The sequence below is a fragment of the Phocoena phocoena genome, chromosome 15 (assembly GCF_963924675.1).
Source record: "Phocoena phocoena chromosome 15, mPhoPho1.1, whole genome shotgun sequence".
Lineage (NCBI taxonomy): Eukaryota > Metazoa > Chordata > Mammalia > Artiodactyla > Phocoenidae > Phocoena > Phocoena phocoena.
This window is the reverse complement of record NC_089233.1, coordinates 77,073,940-77,089,589: the sequence shown is the minus strand read 5'-3', so window position 1 is coordinate 77,089,589 and position 15,650 is coordinate 77,073,940. Positions and strand designations below refer to the sequence as shown.

Below are 15,650 nucleotides of genomic sequence, written 5' to 3'. Positions count from 1 at the left end.
AAAGCTGCGAAAGATTTTTTTCTTTTTTCTTTTTGTGTGTGTGTGTGCAATGAATGGGGAGTAGTTCTTTGAGCACCCTTTTATTCACCTCTTCTTTCCTCTGGGCTGCCTGCCTGCCTTCCCCTCCCCCCAAACCTGGATGCCTGTCTGCTGGAAAAGGCGCGATTGCTTCTCTTCCTCTTCTGCCCAAGACCAGGCGCTAAGGTCTAATAGTCTTTTCAGGCACACACATACCCACACTGAGTCTTCTTGATGTTCTTGCCTTCCCAATTCCTCTGGACAGTTCTTGCCATAACCCTATTTCTCAGACAAAGGCTTAGGAGGGAAAAGAACCAAACTGTTTCCTGTGTTTGCCATTTTGATGCTGTCCATCCCCACACACCCAATCTCTTTCCCTGATGCTTCTTGTGCCAGTGTCTTGAACCTTCAGAATGGGGAAAAAACAAAAACAAAAGAACTCTTGGGTAGCTTGATACAGTTTCCTTATAAATCCGCATTGTTGCTTCTGGTTTATGGCCTTGAAGAAAATACCAGCCCCCACCCAAAATGCACCGCAGCCAAGTCGGCTAAAGGCGATGAGTGTTGGAGTCAGTAGGGGGCGCATTCCCTGCACTGGGTAAGGCTGCAGAGGGGGGAAGGGCCCCAGAGCTAGAACAGGATGTGCTTCACAGCGCCTTCTACAGACCATGGGAAAATGGACCCAGCAAGACACACTCACACACTCTTAGTTGGTGAGCTGACAGCAACATGGTGAAGGATCAAGTGAGTCAAGAGCAGTGATTTTATTTCTTTTAAAGAATTCACCCTGCGTTTTAGAAGTTCTCTCTTTTTACTTTTTCAGAACTGTTGACCCTTAGACAACCCACATTTGTTCTTGAGGAATCATCTTGGCACATCCTTGGTACACAGATAGCCCCTTCTCTGGAATTCTCCCACCTTAAGCTTTGAATGTGTCACCATATCTTCCCAAGGTCAGATGGTAAAGGGAAAAGTTTAAAACCTCAGAGTAACAGGTTTGGGGGAATTGCTGATTACTTCCCTTCTTCATGGCCCCAACCTTTTCAGCTCTTTGAGAGTTGAAAATCCTTGAGGGATGTTAGATTTTAGTGGGGTAGTAATTTTCATAAGTATGTAGATGGGTGTCATGATTTGCAAAGCCTTGTTGGTAAACATCAAGCCCATGTTGAGTTCTTCATTGTCAGACTCAACAGAGTTGATTGTAAAATTTTCTTTCTTTCCAACTTTGGACTTGCGGTTGCTGTTTGTTATCTCAGTAGCCAACCGCCTTTGCAAAAGTGTTGACACCAGTCTTCTGTGAGCACCCACTTTCATAGGGTGTGTTGATTTCTATAGATTTTACTCCTCTTGTTATTTCCATAGGTGTGAGATGCACAATGCGAAACCTAGGCCCCAGCTTTTGCACCATGATGCACAGGGTTGTACTTTTTGTACTGAACTGATAGGTGGCCTAGTGGTTATGCCCTGTACTACCATTTTGAGGATCTGGACTCCGTTCCTGCCTTGCTCTTTGGACCACATTGTCAATTCACACCGGTGGGTATATTCATTTTGGAGGGTGGGAACTGCAGCAACAGGGAAGCCAGAGACTTCTTCCTCCTTGGTCACCACCAAAGCCAGCACTTCCAAAATTTCAGCCTAGCCACATTCCTCAAGGAACGGGTTAGCGCTGGTTGCAGATGTGGGTTCTGAACAGAGAAATGACTTGTGCCTTGTTTAAGAGAAAATTTTGAAGTTGCTAATATTGTTTTAATCGTTTGCATTCTGCACTCTTGTGTATAAAATATATTAAGTATTCAATTACTGCTGTTTTGATGACCCAATCTCAAGAGTTGCTAAGCATTCAGAAACCTTAAAGATTCTCTGATCAGAACAGGCCTTTCCATGAACAGGTACTTGCTACCAAAGATGGATAGTGGTTGTTGATACTTAAGGGTACTTTTAAGACTTCGTTGCAGGTATTTTATAAAGATACACCAAGATAAATTTATGGGAAAATGAACTGGTGTATTCTTTGATACATAACCAGTTGGTGCTTAGGGGAGAATTTGCATTGGACATTTGCTACCAAGTAACATTTTGGTGAGTGAAAAGGAGGCAGCTTGGTTCAGGTATTCCACTAGAGACTTAACTAATTGCTTTTACAATTTGTTTAGTAATCAGAAGAATCAGATATATAATTTAAAGGGTATTGTAATCTTTAAATACTTTTTAGTATTAAGTAGATATAATTTTGACTTGAATTTGTGTTTGATATAGAATTATATCACTTTTTAAATGAGTAATATGAATAGCATTTCTTTGAGGGTGTGTTGGAGGTGAAGTTTGTGAAGGTGCTTTCGTTTGATTTAGCAAATTATACGTAAGATACGATGTTAACCGATGTCCTTAGTGGTAATAGCCATTTTTCCCCTGTGGGAAAACTTACTGTGAGCTCTTAAAAAGCATATATTCTGCACTTTCAAATGTTCCCTGATTTTGGCATTCCCTCTCCCTCCCACCAAAAAAAAAGAAAAGAAAAAAGGTCGAACAATTGGACTTGAAGGCTGGAATTTAGGTAAACTGTGAGGGTTCATTAAAAAGCCTCAATTAACTAGAGGGTGGGGAATGGGTATTCTATTTAATTGAACTTTAAGTAGAAGTTCCTTCTTTGTCTTGGCCCTTGTTGAAAATTTCCTAACACTGCCTTATTAGAGGCTGCTATACTTCGAACTAACTAAATCTTTGCTTTTTGGCTCTTACAGTCTCTGTGTAGGAAATAGAGGAGATTGGGCTATGAATCTCTAAAGACCCTTGTTCCTGTTTATTCTGAAAGTCATTGATTTTAAACATATCCATTGTGAATTTGTTTTGCTTAAATTTCTCTTTTTTTCCTTAAACCAGAGTGCAGGAAAAGTTCTAATACTATTTATATTAAAAATAAAACGCCACCATGTTGAACAGACTAAGTGTCAAGTAAGTTCTTGATTATTGTTATTTTGATGACCCAGTCTCAAGAGTTGCTAAGCTTCTAAAAACCTTGAACATTCTCTGATCAGAACAAACCTTTCCATGAACATGTACTTGCTCCCAAATAATCAGTAGGCTTTTATCAAGTAAAAATGAATTTTGATTTTTATTATTAACATACATGCCTACATTTATTATTTATATTTGATTGCTGAAAGCATAATTATATTAGGTACATTATATATTAAAGTAACTGCTTATAAATTTTGGAAGATGTTAAAAATAATTTTTAGAATTGTGAAATGTTAAATATTTAGCAGTCTGGTGGTTAATATATTTAAGGTGATGTACACATTTTGTGACTTCACATTTAATTGAAAATTTCAGTTTAACAAGGAACATAGAGCTATTCTGTTATAAAGGAGCAAGTAGGGATCCCTACCTTACGGAAAAAAAAGAAAAACTTCAGAATTTAGGTAGTATTTTTTCTTTTGAGAACCATGCATAAATAACAAATGGCATAAGTTGTAGTAGACCTTGATTTTGTTAATGGCTGGGTGGGTGTATACATAAAATACAGTTCACTTTTTTAGTGTTGAAATGACATTAAATACAAATAAAAGGTGCAAATATTGGAGATAATGTTTGGAAACAATACATTTGTGCAGAGAAAAAAATCAAATGTCAGAGTTTTTTTTACTCTGTTTAAATCTTAGATAAACTTTTTAAAAATGATGTGAAACTACAAACGTTTTTTTGAAATTCTTATTAGAACCTAATTTGTAGTTTACATCAAGGTGCCCAGTACTGTTGTGTAATGAGCTACTTGTTCAACCTAGACTTCCAAAGGACTTTCACTTTTAAAGAATGTCATAAAGTCTGTTATGTCTTCCAGAAGGTAAAATATTTTCCACAAGAGTGTAACTTTCATCTACTTGCCTAAGAGGCATGAACATTAAGAAAAATGTTGCTCACCTATGTAAATAATTTTAGTTAGATTCACAGAGCTTGATGTGTTATTAGCATCACATGAACTTACAAAATTTTTTTCTCCCCTAGTTTTGTGAGAACTTGTGGTATTAAGTCTTGAGCAAATGCCATGTTTGGCTGATGTGCATATACATTTTATGTTGTTAGTTTGGAAACTTGGCATTTGAAACTGGTATGAACCAAAGCCCCGCACTAATTAACTGAATTGGTATCTTGAATGTAGAGGCTGTTTCTTGTTTACATGTTGGCACTTTCCACCTTGATCGTTGAGACACTTTATAAGAACAGCCACCCATGTTTTGCCCAGCATGAGTGGCCACAGTTCCATGTGACTGCATTTTTGTTGTTGTTTGTTTGTTTGCCTGATCTTGTCCATTAGAAAGTGAGGAGAAGGGTGATTGTGCTCCCTCAGTCTCTTACGGTCTTAGTACCCCTTATACCTTTGTTTTGGTCATGACCTACCTTTGATATCTGCCAGTTTCGAGGTCGGCTTAAATGAGAATCCACATTCTGCCTCCCTGGAAAGAGAAGGCTCTCTACATATTAACAGGCCTCTTAGATTGGGATATATATATATCAACTTGATTATATGGGGATATGCGTGTATATATAGGAAGTCACGGATAAAATGTGAGCCAACTATGTAAAGTGAGTTTTGATTTAGGGGTGCACACTTTTGTTCTAATACGTGTAAAATGCAAAATTCTTTTCACTGTTTCCTTGCTTGGTTCTCTCATCTCCGTGTATGTGTTCCTGTCCTTTGCCTTTGGGACTTCTTTGAGATGCACTCACAGTCCTCTTTGGTTTTATTGATCCCTAGCTTAGTTCCAAGACAGCAGCGAGAGAAATCCTGATATCTCAAGAATTTTAGCAGTGTTCCAGAAATAAAGGTTTGGAAATTAAGAGAAGAGCATAAAAGACTTTGAATAGAATTACCAAGGGAAGGCTGCCCTGAACATATGCCACAGTTTAAGATTGAGTTATCATTCAAAAACATGCACATGATCTGTAAGAGACTCCTGCATTGACCATCTCTTAGAATTAAAAATAAATCCCTCCACATCCTAATTCCTTTTCCAGTAAGGGTATAGATTTGTACTTGAGTCACTTAGCTTTGGGTTGTTTGTATTTGTTACTTCTCATATGACTTGGTTGATGTCTTTAATAAGGATGAACTATAAGTGTACAGGCCCCCTTGCTGGCCTTTATGATATTATAATATTAATAATACTGGTGTCATTTTTCTAAGCACTTCATAAACCATTCTCAGTTCTCTGAGGACTGATTTCACAAGTAGGGAAATCAAGGCACTACCGTGTGCAGTGATGAAGTGAGCCATGGAATATGTCTGGGCTGGTTCCCAGGTCTGTGTTTGGAACACAGGCTTTTATAGGGCCCCTGTGAGCTGTTTGGCTAATGAAGACCCACATGAGTGCTTCATAACTTCTTAGTGATGTTTTGTGCTTGGATGTTAGCTAACAGCCAAGGATCCCAAGTGGGCTCCGCAGTTAAAGCAGTTAGCTTCACTAGCTTCTTTACCAGTGAATTGTGCTGGTGGTAGTTAGTTGAAGTAGCAACTGTATAAGGTTTAAAGTTGCCTGTATAAGGATCTAAAAAGAAAGTTTGTTTATGGTCCATTGCTTTTCCCAGTGTTTTGGTTTAGGGCAGTCTTGTTCCTTCTCTACTCTGAGCAGTTATTTTTGCTTAGACAGATAATTGCTGGCTTTTGCCCTCTGCCTTTTCTTTTTCTGAACCCTCTATGCCCCATTTAAGAGCTTGTGGAAACCTGTGCTTCTCTTGAAAATCTGTAAGGCTTTCCTTTTCTGATGGGAGCTGGCAACAATTGAGGACCTATATGAGTGGTCTCTTGAAACCTGATATATCTGAAGAAACTTCTATCTAGTGGAAATGTGGTGGAATTTATTAAATGTACGTTTAAGTCAACAATTAGAATTCTTGATCTTGTGAAAGGTATGAACTGAGACTGGGTGTGTCCTAATGCAGGGAGTGCTTAGAATCCTGGTTTGAGATCAGAAAAATATAAATAAAATTTCTGTGGAAAGTGTGAGGATTGAGCCATCAAGTGGCAAAACCTGCTCTAAGAATAATGCTTTCGCTTAAGCCTTGACTCTAGGAGATAGCTTAGAAAAACGTGAGAAGGTGATTCAAATAAATTACATATTTTGTTGCTCAAGAATGGTGAGAAATACATTTCCCATTACTATGGGAAAATTATTTTGAGTAGTTTTGAGACAGCATGGAACACTTATTAAGGGATTGAAAATAACCTACTTTTTGTCTTAGGCCATTTAGATGAAGACCAGTAGCATGCTTCTGGAATGATTATAAATGGACATATCTGGATGTTCTCTTAGGCCTGCTCGTTAATTGATTTCCCTTTTTCACACTTCTCTTAAGCCAGGTTGTTCACCTGTATTGACAGCAAGCAGCACTAAGCCTAAGGAGTTCTTATGTAGGCAGCATGGTGTTGGAATCACTCCCACAGTATGTCTTGCTGGAATGCCTATTTAAAATGGAGTAAATTGGGAAATGCTTCCCATCTCACAGTCTCCCTGAAGCTAGATTGGGATGTTAGAGATGTTCTCAATCGTTTTTGTCCTTTTTTAAGTAGTGAGGTATCTTTCCCCCTTTCAAATAAAATTTTATGTGAACTGTAGTATATAAAACTGATTAAAGGGGCAGCTTTCACATTGTCTCTTAAATGTCAGCTTCCCCTCCATCTGTATATATCTCTTACAGTCTCTCAGCACACTCTGAGAAGTATACCCTGAAAACCATTGGTTCCGTTAGTGTTCTAGAAGTTCTGGTGGTCACAGCTAGGGTTCTTGTCTGAAATCTAAATACTCAAAAGCAACAGGATAAGCAGCAGCGGTAATAACAGTTCCTAGTTGTAGGCACTAGTTTTTTAGTCTGAAAGCCTTAAAAGAGGAGTAACCCAAATTTTATATTATAGAAATATATATATATATTTAATAAGCAGACTCTAGGTCACACCTTTATATTTCTAAGTCACCTAGGTTTATTTTGGGTACTTGCGAATGTTCTATTGCATAACCGTTGTAAGTGCCACAGAGCTTGTAAAGTTAATATGCTAACTCTAACATGAATGGCTCACACAAATATATAAAAAACACTCTTACGTGTGAGTATAAATGCACATTGTAATGTGTACAGGAACAGATGTGTGGCAACCACATCTGATTCTCAGGAATAATGATAGTCTGTGCTTTTTAAGAGATTATATCCTGGTATGAACTCATAAATTTCAGAGTGATTGCTCCAGTATCTGACCTGGTTTAAGGTAATAATAATAATAACTGCTTTAAGTATTAATTGGCATCATCTTATTTAATCCTTCTGACATTTGAACAGTAGAATGGTGTTATACTGGTTATACCATAGGAGACAGACCTCCAGAGGTAAAGTAAGATTTTTAGAGTCACAAAGCTAGTAAGTGGCAGAGCAAGGATTTAAACACAGATCTGTCCACCTCTAGAGCTATATTCTTTCTTACTACATTGTACCATCTTTTCTAGCAGGGGAAAGCTTTACTGTACTATGTTACCCTACTTATTATAGAAGTTTAAAGTTATGAGGGAAAAAATCTTTACACGTGGCTGAGAGGTAACCTAAATATTTGTTCATGAAACCAGTGTAGTCCTACTGGAAAACACAAATTTTGATGTTGGCTATAGGCTTTATACTTAAACTTCTTCTCCCCGTCCTTGTGCTGTCATTTCAGTATCTTGTTACCTTATACCTAAAGTTCTGGCTATTTTGCAGATGTTTCAGATTGAGTAGGTAGGTCTGGAATGGGTGTAAGCTCCCTCAAGTGATTGTCACAATGGCTAGGTCTGGTATCCACTCTTCTACTTAATCTACTTACTCCAGACCTTTTTTAATGGGACCTGCCAAACACAACCAGATGAATTCTCTCAAAGCGCCATTAAAATTGTATCACTTCTCTACTCCAGTAACTGCAGCATCTCCTCAGTGCCTGCTAGACATGGCAGCAGGCTCTAGCTTCACATTCAAGGCCTCCATTCTATCCCCATCCTGCCTTTCCAGCCTTGTCGTTTATTACCACTCAGAAGCTTGACACAGCAGCCATTCTGACTCTCTACAGTAGTTCCTAAAACTCTGCTTTTCCACCTCTGGAACTGTGCTAGGGAGACTTTTTTTTGCAGTGAGTGCAGATTCTCCAACCTAACATAGTGGCCACAGCTCAACAGCTACTTCCGCCCTCTCCTGACTGCCCCTGCTGAGAATGAACTGTCCCTCTTACAGAGCCTCAGAGCATCTAGTTTGTGACACATCTGACATATTGCATCCTTTCCTGTATATATTTATGGGGTGTCATCTCTATAAGACTTTTGTAGGCAGGGACTGTTCATTCATTCTACACTTACTGAGTGCCTGCTATGTGCCGGCCAATGAAGAACGTGTTAGAGAATATAGCAGGGGAAAAAAACCAGTCAGGGTCCTTGTAGTGGACATTCTTTGCCTTGAATAGTGAGATGGCATCCTTGTCCTCCTGCATATTTTAAGGGTTCTATTTGGCCTATCAGTTGAGATAAGGACAATTAATCTGCGCTGAAAAATGATTCATAGTGATTCTAATTTAAAGACATAAATACCTCTTTACTAGTTGTATGAATTATACTTTCAGGTCATATTTTACTAAATCTCTTGAGATCACCTGTGATGAGCATTTAAAATAAAACTTTCTAAGTCACAGAGTCATTGTAATTTTGGTGATTGATAATGTGGTGAACCAGGCTTTTTATTTCCCATTAGATTCTTGGTTTGTTATTAATGAGCCACACCAATATGAAAGAAAATAAAACTTGCGTAAAGGACTAAAATTAAATTTTTCATCTTTCTGTTACCTTTGAAAAGGCTTCCTGTTTTATTTTTCCTGGGACCTCTCCCCTTTTACAGTTCTATCCTGTAACTGTTTGAAAGAAACTTAAGGTGATTTGAAAATTTAATACATGGAAACTCTGTGAAAATCATTTCTGTACTGCTGCTTCATGCTCTAGAATCATTTCAGTTTTGCAAAATTAAAAATAATTGAATTCATTAAAGTAACTCTAGCTGGATTAAACTATTAATTAAGGCAGAATGAATTTGGGCCTTTGACGTTGACAAAAGTGATATATTCCTCTGTTCCTGGCCTCTTGGAGTGGAGCAGATGTGCCAGGAAGGTGAACTCTCTACTAAGTTTTTTGTTTTTTTTTTTAAGTGCTTAACAGTTTGGGGGCTGTTGATATATTACCATAGAGTCACTCGTTTAAAATTGTCCAAAATGGTCTGGAAATTTGTAAAGGCCTTCAAAGTTGTTCTTTTACATCCAGGACTTGCTCTAGAAGATCTGTCCTGTTCAAAGGAATCTTAAACAGTCTTAACAGATGCTTAATATTCATAGTTTTGGCAAAGAGACCCATCAGTGATAAATGTCTCTGATTTTGAACCCAGATTGCCCTGCTGATAAAATGACAAGCAGCCTTATCGGGTTCCATATTCACTACTCTTGTCTTATGTTTTCTAGTAGCCACTTTTTTTTTAAACTTTATTTTTAATTGTGGTAAAATATACATAACGTAAAATTAATTTATCATGTTAACCAACCACTTTTACGTATACGGTTCTGTGACATTCAGTATATTCACATTGTTGTGCAGCAGTTACCACTGTCCATCTCCAGAACTGTCTCCATCTTGCAGAACAGAACACTCTTCCATTAAACAGTAAATCCCCATTCTCCCTCCCCACCAGCCCTTGGCAACCACCTTCTACTTTCTGTCTCTATGAATTTCACTACTTTTAGTATCTCATATGAGTGTAATCATGTAATATTTGTCTTTTTGTGACTGGTTTATTTTGCTTAGCATAATATCTTTGAGGTTTATCCATGTTTTCAGTAGCTACGTTTTTAAAAATAAAAAGTAAAATTAATTTTTATTTATTTATTTGTGGTATGCGGGCCTCTCACTGTTGTGGCCTCTCCTGTTGCAGAGCACAGGCTCCGGACGCGCAGGCTCAGTGGCCATGGCTCACGGGCCCAGCCGCTCCGGGGCATGTGGGATCTTCCCGGACCGGGGCACGAACCCGTGTCCCCTGCATCGGCAGGCAGACTCTCAACCACTGCGCCACCAGGGAAGCCCAATTTTAATTTTTAATCCAATATATCCAAAGTATTGTCATTTCAACATGTAGTCTATTTTTGGAAGGGTATTTATGAGATATTTTGCATTTTTATCATACTAAGTCTTGGAAATCCCAAGTATATTTTATGCTTAAAAGCATATCTCAGATGGGCAAAGAAGATGTATAAATGGCCCAAAAGCACATGAAAAGATGCTCAACATCACTAGTCATTAGGGAAATGCTAACTAAAACTACAATGAAAATATATCTCACACCCATTAAGATGGTTAGTGTTTAAAAAAAAAAAGTGTTGGTGAGGATGTGAAGAAACTGGAACTGTACACTGTTGGGAGTGTAAATGGTAGAACCACAGAATTACCATGTGATCCAGCAGCAGTGTCTTGAAGAGATACTTGTACACCCATGGTCATAGCAGTATTATTCACAATAGCTGAAGGCGGAACAGGTGTCCAACAGGTGAATGGATAAATGTGATATATACATAGCATGGAATATTTTTCAGCCGTACAAGGAAGGGAAATCTGACATGATGCTCCAACTGGATAAACCTTGAAGGCATTGCTAGGTAAAATAAGTAGTCACAAAAGGACAGATACTTTGATTCCACTTACGTGAAGTACTTAGAGTAGTCAGAATCATAGAGGCAAAACAGAGTGGTGGTTGCCAGGTGCAGATGGGTGGGGAGAAATGGGGAGTTACTGTTTAATGGAGATAAAGTTTCAGTTTTGCAAGGTGAAAAGAGTTGTGGAGATGGATGGCGGTGAGGGTAGCACAATAAAAGTTTAAAGCACCTCAATTCAGTTCAGACTAGCCACAATTTTAAGGGCCTAATAGCCATTTGTGGCTAGTATCTGCCGTATTGGAAAGCATAGTTTAAAAATGAATTTATAAAATTTTCAAGCAACATTGGTTTTCTTGCTGCTTGAGTAAATACTGAAATACATCTCTTCCTTTTGTTGTTTGAGAAAAATTATGCATGCATAAAATCTGGAAGGATAAGTATACCCCAGTATTTACTATTGTCTTTGGGTAAAATTATTTGTGTTCTTCGCCTTATCTACATCTTGTAATCTTATACTAGGCCTAATTGCTTTTTTTTTTTTAACAGCTTAAGATATCTTTCGTATACCATACAATTCACCCATTTAAAGTGTATAATTCAATGTTTTCTAATATATTCAGGGTTGTGCACCTATCACCACAATTAATTTTAGAATATTTTCTTCACAAAGAACCCAGTACCCCTTGGCAATCACCCTCTATTTCCTCCAGCCCTAGGCAACTTTAATCTCCTTTCTGTCTCTGAGATTTGCCTATTCTAGATATTTCATATAAACGGAATCATACAATAAGTGGCCTTTTGTGACTGACTCTTTTCACTTGGCATAATATTTTCAGGGTTCATCATGTTGGAGCATATATCGGTATTTCACTTTTTTATGGCTGAATCATATCCCATTGTATCAATACCATGTTTTACTTAACCATTTATTAGTTGATGGAGATTTGGGTTGATTTTCCTTCTTGGATATTATGAAGACTGCTGAGAACATACGTGTACAAGCTTTTGTGTGGGCATATGTTTTCATTTCTCAATTGCTTTTGTAACAAGAATGAACGGAATTTGGCAGGGGAAAGGAGACTAAGAGGTAGTTAGTTGAGAGCCGACTAGTCTCCTGCCTACCCCTGCCCTTTAGAAAAGGAAAAAAGATGACGAAAGCCTCTGCTTTTCCCAAGCAATTTTCAGAAGACTGTGCTTTGAGTATTGATAATGGATAACTGGTCCATTATCAATAGGAGAGACATAGGATGTATCTGGTTTTTGAAAAGGTATTGTTTTGTTGAAGGATTCTAAAATTGTGGTTTTCATTTTGCAAGATATTACCATTACAGGGACTTCCCTGGCCGTCCAGTGGTTAAGACTCCTCGCTTCTACTACAGGGGGCACGGGTTTGATCCCTAGTTGGGGAACTAAGATCCCACATACTGCACGGTGTAGCCAAAAAATTTTTTTAAAAACTTTTAATTAAAAAAAATATATATATATATTACCATTACAGTTTGGATAGAAAGATATCCGTCAGATGTGACCATCTAGTGACTGTTGGCATCCACGGTGATGTTAAAAGCGCTTTAGGGCAAGTGGTCTCAGAGCTGAGTTCATGTTTCACTTCTTCGGATGTGATGGGACCATCTGACCTGAGATAAGTGTGTGTATTCTTTTTTTTTTTTTTTCCCGGTACGTGGGCCTCTCATTGCTGTGGCCTCCCCTGCTGCAGAGCACAGGCTCCGGACGCGCAGGCTCAGCGGCCATGGCCCACGGGCCCAGCCACTCCATGGCATGCGGGATCCTACCAGACCAGGGCACAAACCCGTGTCCCCTGCATCGGCAGGCGGACCCCCAATCACTGCGCCACCAGGGAAGCCCTGTGTGTGTATTCTTAATCTCTGTATCTCCACTTGAGCTGGTTTGGCTGAATTATTTATGGTTATTTCAACCTTGGGTATTAAAGTTCTGGCACTTTCAGATGTGTGTATATAACATGCTGTTGTTTACTTTTAATTAACGTCAGATCAGAGCTTCATCTGCATGGGTAATGGGAAGAACACTGCATTCTAGGTCTGAAGATGACCTTGAGACCCAGCTCTGTCATTGACACGCTCATCACCCTTAAGCCAGTTGCTTCACCTCAGTTGCTAATCTGTAAAATGAGAAGAGTTTAGATTAGGCAAAACCCTAGGTTCTTTTCAGTGATTCAAAGTGCTGCTTTTTCATAACTGGTTTTAGTTGGAATATGAATCTCAATCTCTTGTCTCCTAAGGTGTGTACTTTGTTCTTCATTTTGGAATTAGAATGTTCATGCCCCTTCAATTGAGAAGATACTTAAAGACTGTTGATAGTTATTTCTCTTCTAATCAGACATGGATTCAGAATAGCATATCTTTTTCTCATCAGCTAAACCAGCTAATGCTGAAAAAGGCAGCACATATGCAAAAAAAAAAAAAAAGGATTGATTGTAGTTATATGTGTAAAGTGGCTGCCACCAACACAAATGCACCTTTTAGGAGCATTAATTTAAAAATAATATCCAGAATTAGAGAAGTGTTGTCCCACTTGACCTGATTATGTCACATCTGGAATAACAGTTTATTCAGGGCACCACAGAGATTGACCAACTGGAGCCTCTTCATTGGAGACTGGCGTAGGCGATAACAGAAGGAATGGTGAAAAGAACTGAGCATGGTTAACTTGGAGAAGGGGAAGTCTTGAGAGGGAAGGAGGAAGTGTCTTAAAAACTTGAGAGGCTGTTAGGTGGCTATGTAATTAGACGTCTGTAGCTGAACTGAGAGTTGTGGGCAGGTTACAGAGCATTGTAAAGAGTAAAGTTGTGAACAGAGCTGTCCGGTGTGGGACAAGATGCCTGGTGGGGTTTGTGCTTCCTTCACAAAGTAATCAGGCAGAGAGTCTCTTAGAGCAGGGTTGTTTGTGGACAGGATTCACACATTGTTCATAGAAGGTGGCCAAAAGTATTACTGTGATAAAACATTTTTGTACAGGATGCTGTATTTAGATGAATACACTCATATTGCCTTGCGTAACCAAAGAAATAGTTACGAAAACTTTCTTCTTTTTCTTTTATTTTATTTTACATCTTTATTGGAGTATATTGCTTTACAATGGTGTGTTAGTTTCTGCTTTATAACAAAGTGAATCAGTTATACATATGTTCCCATATCTCTTGCCTCTCCCTCTCTCCCACCCTCTGTATCCCACCCTACGAAAACTTAATTATAAGGAATTTGATAATTGATTTGGTTAAACACTTGAAGAAAACCTTTTTTTTCTGAAGTGGAGGCAGTTTTATATTTGACACTTTACTCAGTTAATTGGGTTTCTTTTATTACCAAACTGAAAGAATAGTAAAAAATTAATGCAGTTAGTAGTTAAGAACAGAAGAAAAATTAGTTACATTTCCTGCCTGCTTCTTATCTTTATTAACAGTGTTCTAATATGATTATCCTAAGCAACATAATTGATGTTCATTATTTAAATTTAGCTTTTGGTGCAAGTGTGTCTTCATTGGCAAAGTAGTTTCTCTTTCTAATCCTTCTGGGCTTTCCAAATACTCCCTTTTTTAGCCTCAACACTACTGAACATTTTCTGGTGAGATGGAAAAGAGGGAAGACTAAAACTTTGCTTTTTTACCTCTGTCATGCTGCACAGTTTTATCTGCTAATCCAGAAGAGCATTCTACCCCTGGATAGTCAAGACCGTTCCTTGTTTCGTGGTATTTGGGATTGAGGAAGAGAGGAAAAAGAGGAGACCAAGCTGCCTTTATGTGAAGAGCCGAGCCTGTGGCATCCAGAAGGTCTTTTGCCAAACCTTATAGGAAATTGAAAGATAAGCAGCTTCTGTTCAGGACTGTGTTTTAGAAAAAGATTGAGGAGGGTGATTGCTTCCAGACTGAACGTAGGCTCTAGGGTCTCGATGTGTTCACTCATCGGAGGGTGGGTCTAGAAAGACTTTACAAGGTTCATTTTTTTTCAAATACAAATATTACATAAAGCTTTTTACATCTGGTTTAATTTAAATGTAGGGCTAGTGACATCCTGAAAAGCAAATAAGGTGTCTGTGTTCACCACTTTGGATCCCAGAATAGTCAGGAAAGATAAACACTTGCTGGTTATAAAAAGAAAGTGTCTTACAGTGACCACACTTTTTTTTTACTCAGTGAGTGATATTGACAGGTATTAAATATGTTGTTGAGGGGGTGGCAGGAGGAGAAAACAGCAGAAATATGGGAATGATTTTTTTCTTTCTGCCTAGTTTTTAACTTAATGGGTTCAAAATCCACAGAGATATCACAGATTTTTTTAAGTGCCATCATGGGTAGCAATGAAGTAACTGATGCTTTGATTCTCTTCGTGAGAATCTTCTTAAAATGCCTGTGTCTCTTAGAAAATAGCGTAACTTAATATTTTTAGTTAGATCAGTGGTTTAAAGAAGCTTCAAATATCTGACTCTTAAACCCCAGTGTGGATTATATAAATACTTGCACCAGCATTAAGTGGAGTATTGTTTTAAGGATTTAGGATCTGAATTTCTTACATATTAATTTGGGTTGATGATGTACCAAAAATGAAATTGTTTATATTGTAGTAGTTTGAAAGTCTTCCTAATTTATTAACTTAGAAAATATTGCTGCCTTTTTTTCACTAGTAATGGCATCTTTTCCAGCCTTTGATTTCCCCCCGCCCCCTACCAAAAAGGTATTTCCAGAGAGGCTGTGTCTTTCTTAACAGCTTTAATGTAGAAATGTTTAAAAATAAACAACAGAGTATAAACTATGTTCTAATCCTTAGGCTTACTGTGGGCTTCCTATAACCATATTCTGATCAAACTGTAATTTAGGGGAGATTTTCAGTGAACTGTTGGAGTTCTGCTGTAGCCATCAAACATCATGCTTTGGTTGACTGTCCGCTAGGTCCAGATTCTACAT

General features: G+C 38.2%; 1 protein-coding gene across 1 annotated transcript in view; it reads left to right on the top strand.

Annotated features, from left to right (window-relative positions):
• ADNP (activity dependent neuroprotector homeobox) overlaps positions 1 to 15,650 on the top strand; it is a 30,926-nt gene that overhangs the window by 1,278 nt on the left and 13,998 nt on the right. The gene's annotated exons all lie outside the window — the stretch shown is intronic.